The sequence below is a fragment of the Ostrea edulis genome, chromosome 10 (assembly GCF_947568905.1).
Source record: "Ostrea edulis chromosome 10, xbOstEdul1.1, whole genome shotgun sequence".
NCBI classification, from domain to species: domain Eukaryota; kingdom Metazoa; phylum Mollusca; class Bivalvia; order Ostreida; family Ostreidae; genus Ostrea; species Ostrea edulis.
Window position 1 is genome coordinate 21454548 of NC_079173.1, and position 9102 is coordinate 21463649.

The window sequence follows — 9102 nt, forward strand, 5'->3', positions numbered from 1 at the left end:
ATATTTCTACGAAATTGATGCTCTCATTAATTCAATTGATGAGAGCAATAATTGAATTGAAGCGCGCATTAATTCATTTGGTGAGAACAATAATTGATTTAATGCGCGCATTATTTCAATTAAAGAGAGCAATAATTGAATTGATGATATCTTCAAATAATTGAAGATATCTTCAGCTATTTGAGTTTATGTTAATTTGGGACTCATAGTACTGGAGTTTTACGAAGAGGTTGACTTTTACAATCGACGGCTGACTTTTACAATTTAAAGAGATCAACTCCAACTACAGAAATTGGACCGAAATGAATATACAGACTGTTTTAGTAAAAACACCAAAAACCGACAGTTATGTTTATTACAAGAGTATTGTAAACTCTTTAGCAATTCTTATTCTTTCTACATTTGTTCGACACCCTCACAATGCACTACTCGTTTTAATATTTCATTAAGTGAAATTTACCGATATTCAAATGTACATGTGATTTATTAACTGCAAATGACGAGCTGAGAAATGCATGAAGAGACCCAGAAAATTGCCATAAAAAGAGTGTTTTAAAGCTTTACCGTATATCATAAGTGTACCACAGCGCACTCATTGTAAGCAGACGACCTCAAGTTATCCTGACATTTCTAGATAATGTGTCATCAGTCCCGAAAGATTAAAAGTTCTCTATACTTCACATCTTTTGGCACGCTGTTTTTCCCTATAATAGCTCTAAAACTTCATTGTTATTTCGGATTTCAAACATTTTGGTTGAGCATCACTAAAGAGACATTATTTGTCGAAATGCGCATCTGGTGCATCAAAATTGGTACCGTATAAGTTTTACATTTTTATCTTATGATTCTAGCTTCCCAAGGAACAAAGCAGCCCCTACCTACCCACCCACACACACATATGTTTGGACGGCAGCTCTATACTAGACCAGAAGTCGAGGGATAATCTTGTTGAGATGTATTTTTTCATAGCCCCTCCTTCTCAAATGCTACGTCCTTGTTTCCATCTCTTTCGTGTTGAATATCTAGGTTTAAATGTAAATACAACCAATAAGTGATGTGTAATTGTATACATGTACCGTATAAGTTTTACATTATGACCCCTGTACCGTATAAGTTTTACATTATGACCCCTGGGTCGAGGCCTCTGCTGGTGGACTGTTAGTCCCCGAGGGTCTCTACAGCCCAGTAGCTAAGTACTTCGTTACTAGCTTGAAAATACGGATGTATATTTAATTGCTGTTATAAAATTTAGAAATTCATTTCAAAATTAAGGATTATCTCCCTCATGCATAGCTCTTATCCTTGGACGAATTTGGCTCCACTTGTTTGGCACGCTGTTTTTGGCTATATTTAGATCTAAAATTTCATAGTTATTTCGGATTTCAAACATTTCGGTTGAGCATCACTGAAGAGACATTATTTGTCGAAATGCGCATCTGGTGCATCAAAATTGGTACCGTATAAGTTTTACATGTATACGTATGCATGTACATACATATATCAATATACACAGTAGAATCAACAATGTTTGTGGTAATGACTCATGAAAATTTGGTCCCCATGAAAATCGATTACATCCTAGTATACTTTATACATTATCGATATATACATTTGACATTGTGTTTGTCCCTTTAAAATGCCGTACCTTGTGGATATCCGGGTTAGAATAGGTCCTCTGCAATACCCCTTGCTTGTCTTAAGAGACGACTAAATAGGGCGATCCTTCGGATAAGACCGGGAAACCCGAGGTCCCGTGTCACAACAGATGTGGCATGATAAAGATCCATCCCTGCTCAAAGGCCGTAAGCACCGAGTATATGCGTACATTTAGCAGCCCTTCACCGGCAATAGTGACGTCCCCATATGATTGATCGGTTGCTTTTACGTCTCTTCCTGGATTGTTCAGTCATATTGAGAGGTCGCAGTCTGTAGGTGAAGAACCATAAATGTAGACCCGGCCTATGTTTAGCGTTCAGCGCAGTAGAAGTGAGAGTTCTTTATCATGCCAACGCATGCCGCGGCACGGGACCTCCGTTTTTAAGGTCATACCTGAACGACCCGTGATTCTCACTTCTAAATGTCGAGCGTTTGGCGAAGGAGCAATCACTGCCTATTCTAACGCCTTAGGTTTGCCATATGAGTGAAAAATTCTTGAGAGGGACATTAAACAATGGCCATGGCACGAGCGGGGCTCGAACTCACGACCTCCCGGTTACGAAGCGAACGCTCTACTACTGAGCTACCGCGACCCCATATGAGTGAAAAATTATCGATTGGGACATTGAACAATATATACAACAACTGAATGCGGTAAAGTCTTTGAATTTTGCAATTCCCACTTCCAAATTTTTAATATTTGGAGTTGGCCCCTTTAAACTGTTAAAGTCAGCCGTCGATTGTAAAAGTAAGCCTCTTCGTAAAACTCCACAGTAATCAACCGTCAACCATCGTCTATTGCTTCTCATATGCATTTTTCTTTTTGCTCATGTGATTTGAATGGTGTTGACAGATGAAGCTGAAGAACGAAACCCCCAAACAAAGTAAATTTATTATGGGAGAACACCGTGTCTCAACAACGTGGGCTTGTTATTAACCAGATTTCTCAAACGCCCGTATCTTGGAAATCAGAAAAATCAAGAAACTTGAGTCTCTACAAAAACTGGTTCCTGCTTTCCTCTGGTTCTGGAGCTCATACTTTTTCTATCTTATTTATAATATATATAATACGTATAGCACTTTGTAATCGCTGGTGTTAATACCTTACAATAACATTGATGTACTTACATGTGATAACATGATATAAAGGAGGAACATCAATTAGACCAATTTAGACATGTTTTATTGAAATATTGTATTGATTGATTATAAAATGTTTAACTTCCCTCTTGATAATCTTTCACTCATTGGGACGTCACCATTGCCGGTGAAGGGCTGCAAAATTTAGGTCTATACTCGGCACTTACGGCCTTTGTGCTCGGTTTTTGCGGTCTCATTTATAGGACCGCCCCGACCCCCATTTAGTCGCTGTTTACGACAAGCAATGGGGACTGAGGACCATTTCTAACCCGGATACCCACGGGAATTCATCGAAATAAGATAATGTGTAGGCCTGTAGAGTATGTAAAATGACCCGCAGAAGGGCAACCATATATCGAGAGCTTATCTACGAGAAAACCTACAAAATCGGACAGAGGCAAGGTTGTCGGATCAATAACATATATATTTTATGTGTAATGGTGTATATCAGTATCAAATACTATGAGATATTTTTCATTGCTGCCATGTTACTAAAATGAACACTTCTGTCCTGACAAAAGGGTAAAATTCAATCTAATAATGACCATGTCTTCTCTATCCGTTACACTGGAGAAGGATCTGACAGCAATGCGTTTGAGATGTTATTTTACCTTTCACACTTCACCAATCAAATGACGGCTTTCTCTAACATGAAAGGTTTGCTGCTATATCGGAACATACTTGATATTTATCATACAGATGTCAATAGTTACCGAGAAGCACAGGAGAATAATCAAAGATGGCGACGGCCATGAGTGATCATGTTAGAACGTCACAGAAAATATATTTTAACGCTGATATTTGGAATTCCTTTCAACTTTTCATGGATCAACGCCATTTTTGAGAACATCCGAATAAGCTTCAGTAAAACGATTCCTGATTGGTCCTTCATTGTTTGTCAAGCTATTATTTATTCAATTATTCATGCGACTGGGGGTCAATAAGATGACCTTAAATGCAATGCTGTTAGGTCCTTCTCCATTGTAACGGTTAGAGAAGATCTTATCTTACTTTGATGGGGGTAAAATAATGTTTATTTTACCTTTTCTATTTCACAAATCTGACAGGTTATTGAAAATTTAAAAAAAAAATGGTACAGTTTGTAAAGCTATTGGATACACACGTTCATATTGTTCTATGGGACTGAAATATTTTACTTTCGTGTAAGTACATAAAGGTCACAAATTTGACACGATTCCAAATTTTGGTAGAAAATAATCACTTTTGAATCGCCTAGTAGTCGACAAGTAACGCGTTCATCTTCTAGAGAAGAACTATATTGACAATATATTAAAAATTTGTCTTTGGACTGTGTATTATAGTGAATATATTGGTTTTTGAAGTTGGGCATTTTTTTCTTGCTTTTCGAGCTTTCATTCAGCACATTTTTCATACATGTTCCCTGTTATCTTATTAAGTCTTACACAACTTTATGATTTGACATCAGAGAACCAGAATCATATGTCAATAATTTTTGTTGCAATACATGTAAGTCCAATTTCCATAGTGACAGATTACGAAATTGAAAAAATAATATATATTTTTTAAAATCTGCAATGTATGAATAGTTGTTGTACTTTAACAAAATTAAAATTCTTTACAAATGCAATTTTTGAACAAGAAGTCTTGAAAACCTCTATTTTTCATGCCAATCTATATTACGCTGCAGAGACATAAACATGCATGTACCAAAACCAATGAGATCATATGTCTTTATAGATTTTTACCGTGGATACAATTAGGATATATAATCTATTTTAATAATCTGGTTATTGAAAACACTCTGAAATGATCACACTAAATAGCCAATTAATGCTAAGTCGAAAAGCAATATACATGTAACTTAAGATCAGCTGTATAACATTGCACAGTAATGGTATTCTAAAATTAATAGCATGGTTGCCATAATATCATTTAGACCAATTTAAAGACTGGCATGCTTAGTTCAAAAGGTCAAAGATAAAACTTGTGTGTAAACAGAATCTAATGAATATCCAGAGTACGAATGTACCCTTGGGAAAGTTAAAAAATGTAATATGCAGTAATCGGTTGAATAAAAATCAAATTACTTTGGGGTAAGGAATTTATAGGTATTATCATTATCATCTATTCACCGCCGTAAAATCGCTGAAATATTGCTATGTAAAACCATGTAAAACCACAATCAATCAAGCTATTCTAAATCTCATTTGTGTGTTCATAGACTTCAGTTTGATATACATGTAGATCAAACTTTAACAAATTGTATATTTGTTTTACAAATTGCATGTTGTTAAATTGTGTTTTCCACAAAAAACCATAACAGCAATCCTTAAACAATTTAATAACATGCTACGTATATTTGTAAAACAAAATATTTCAATTTCTGTTTTGATATATTTGTCTCATGTCATTTTTGTAATTGACGTTTTCAATTTTCTTGAATATTTTTTTTCACAACAATAGGAACGTCCATCCGAGTCGTTTAGTCATGTTTTATCATACATTCATATCAAGCACCAAATCAGATCAAAATTTGGACTCTAGAATCTTTTATTTGCGAACAAAACTATTTCTATCATTCCGGAAATATATCATAAAAATCATATAAAATAATTGAGACCTTGTATTAAATTTTCGTTAGTGAAATCCTACTTCATACGAGGTGCTCCAGTTTCCACTTGACAATTGTATGTTTCGCTTCTAGTTATTTCAAAATTGGTCAATATGCATATAAGATCCTGTCCTTCGCCAACTAATTTACTCAATTTGTTATCGTTGCCAAACAAATGTCTGCATTCTTTTGGAAAACATGACTGAGTAGAAAAACTGGGATATCATTAACATGGCTCCTCTTCGTACATGTAAGGGAGACAAATCGTCTTCTGACTCCATATGAGAGATACACTACACTGTTTTCTTACTTTATGCAAGGTGAAGACAATGAACAGTGATCAATATCTTAACTCCTATAAGCAATACAAAATAGATAGTCGGGCAAACACGGATCCCTGGAAACACCAGAGGTGGGATCAGGTGCCTAGGAGGAATAAACATCCCCTGTTGACCGGTCACACCCGCCATGAGCCTTACATCCTGATCAGGTAAACGGAGTTATCCGCAGTCAAAAGATACAGTGTTTTCGTACTCCATCAAGGATACACACTCCTGATATGGCGTCGTCTAAAATGATTTCATCAATGAACTATCCACATGGTGATGGAGCACAACTAGGCTCGATTATTATTCTTTTTTTTAGCAAATTTGAATGAAAATGTTAGCTTGATTGTGCAATAAAAATGTAATGGATGCCTACATATTTTCGATAGCCATAATTCGTGTTTGCTAGAGTGACGTTTTCACTTTTATGTACATGGTATTACATGAAGCGGAGGTACTAATGCAACGCTTAAAATCCGTCTGATTGTTTCATCATTCTAAAAGTGAGTAGGCCTTGTAGTCTGGTAGGATACTTCTCCCCAAAATAAGTCAGATATCATTGATATACAAATGGAAACGTAGAGGAGAATTTAAACATGGCTTCCCATAGGAGTCGTAATTTGATCATGAATGTCGTTTGTAGAAACCTAGTTGACACTCTACTGCATTGTATTCAAATCCTCAGCTGGTTTTCAGTATAGTTAATTATGGCGCCCGAATACCACATACAAACAAGGCCCTTTTTATTATAATTTTAGATATATAGATAGAAAGATAGATAGATAGATAGATTGAATTATTTATTTATTAATAGAGATAGACATATGGTATAAAAGTCAGCTACATTTTGAATTGAAATTGAATTCTAAGCTTTCCGATTTTTTTAAATTGGGAAACAGACAATAAAAGTAGAATTATGAAGCAGAAATGGACGACTCTGTGGTATCTCTCTCTCTCTCTCTCTCTCTCTCTCTCTCTCTCTCTATATATATATATATATATATATATATATATATATATATATATATATATAATAGAGTTATAAATATTTGATATGATATATCACTTACCCATAATATCCCCGCACGCGTAATGTTGGATGGGGAAAACTTGTAATTAACCCCAACGCAAAGAACTACTTTAGTACCAATAAACATATCTTATGTGCCATTTTGTCATTCATTATTATTTAATGTTGTATACATAATCTTCTTCGGAAGTAAACAATTTCCTGCTCCAATTGATTCTATATCAGATTTGGAGTGATGTAAATATCATTGGATATTATATGCTATGGAACAGTAGCTATTTTCAACAAAATGACTTCTGTCTCTATTACTTCGCAGACAGCGAGCCTGACAAAAATACCGAGCATCGAAAAGTCAATGGCTGGCTGTAGCCGTTTGAATTTTGTGAACATCTGGAAATTAAGTTCTGAATTATGCATGGAATTTGACAGTGCCCTTTGAATTTTGCACATTGAAGGCTACCTTGAAAGGAATTTCGAGGAGTTCATGTAACACTCAATCTCGAGATGAAAACAACCACAAAAGATGTGAACCAGCACAAGCAATGAAATGCGAAGAAATGAAAATTAGATCAGTGTGCATTATATTTGGTTTGCAGTTAATGCCGTATAGTTTGTCTTCTCTTGTCAATTCAAATGAGGAATCTAGTACATAACTTCATATCAACTTAAATGCACAATATTCAATCTTTTTATTAATGTCCTGCAGTTCCACAAACATAAAATGACTTTAGTAACACTACTTTCCTTTCTGCAAGTGATAATGATAGAAAACTAAATCTGCTTTACCTTTGCATAGAGAAAATCTTTAATTTTATAAAATCATATCAAGTCATAGTTACAGATATCGAATTGAATAATACATTACTTATTATAACGAAATGGCTCAAGTATATTGTAAGTAATCATTTAGATTTACAAATATACCAATATTAACACCAATGGTGTGTAGAGAAATCTATCTTAGCCCTACTTTTAATTCTTTATGAAATTTATGAGATTATAATACTCACATCATATTTGCACAAAACTTTACTCTGTTCCACTGGGAGTTTTGAATGTGTTGAAGAAGCCAAAGGTAGTCCGAACTTGATGTTTTCAGCACCAGAATACAGATTGAATTATATGATTATGAATGTTACCCATCGTAGGCTCTTTAAACCACCGAGGGCTATGGATGATATTCCTTACAAATCATGCCGCCATGTCCTTAAGTTCAAATTTACTAACAAAAGAATAGATGCCATCAACATAAGCAACATTCTTCGTCATACATGTAAAAAGGTTTAGTCTTGTGTTCTAATATATTTCAAATTCAAATCTACAAATATACAATGTACTTCTACTTTTGTATCCAAACATTTTAATTACAATCAAATTTTTCAGTGTCTAAATTTATATCATCTTATACTTAGTTCATCTACATGTTCTAGTTCTTTGTCTTCTTTCAACTATAGTCCAGCTGGACTGGTCATTACTTGTGATGTTGATGTAATTGAAAGGAAATGTGAATATAACGAACAGTGATCAATCTCATAACCCCTACAAGCAATACAAAATAGGAAGTTGGACAAGCACGGGCCTCTGGATATACCAGAGGTGGGATCAGGTGGCTAGAAGAATGAGAACCTGAAATCACTTATTTCAAAAGGTCCTAAATTCAGAGAACTTCGGTCTTTCAATTGGCGACAGAACTTCTATTATTCTATTATTTTGCCGCCAAGACTATGCCAAACGATGGGCTAAATCGGAAAAGAGAAGATCTTGATACCTTGTCAGAATGGATTAGGATAAAAACAAAATATATAACTCCCTTATTAGACGATTCAAAACAAATGTACGTACAAGATATCCTTCTGTACTTAGTAAACCAGAAGTGATAAAACAATTAGATAGGTCACATGATAAATATGTTTTGGTTCTAGCTGACAAAGCTTGTAACAACACTGTCTTTATTTGTAAGGCTCATTATAACAACTTGAAGTATATTTTAAACGAACTTAGCATTGATTGCACAATCTTTAATCGTGCTTATACTCCGACTGTCCTTTGAAAAGATGAAATTCTTTCAAATCTTGCTTCAGTTTTAGGCACATATAATATCCAGTCAATGGTATGGATGAATATGAGTTACTGGATTCCTAAACTTCGCATAAACCATTATAGACAGAGATGCATGGTTGGATCCAGTAAGTGTTTTACCAAGCCCCTATCTTTGCTCCTCGTGACAATATTAACAGCTGTGAAGGAAAAACTTCAAACATATGCCACAACATACGCCAGAAGAGTTGTAAATGAAATGTGGATTCTTAAAAAATTCTAAAGAACTTCCATTAAATTTGAAATCACAAAACTTTTCT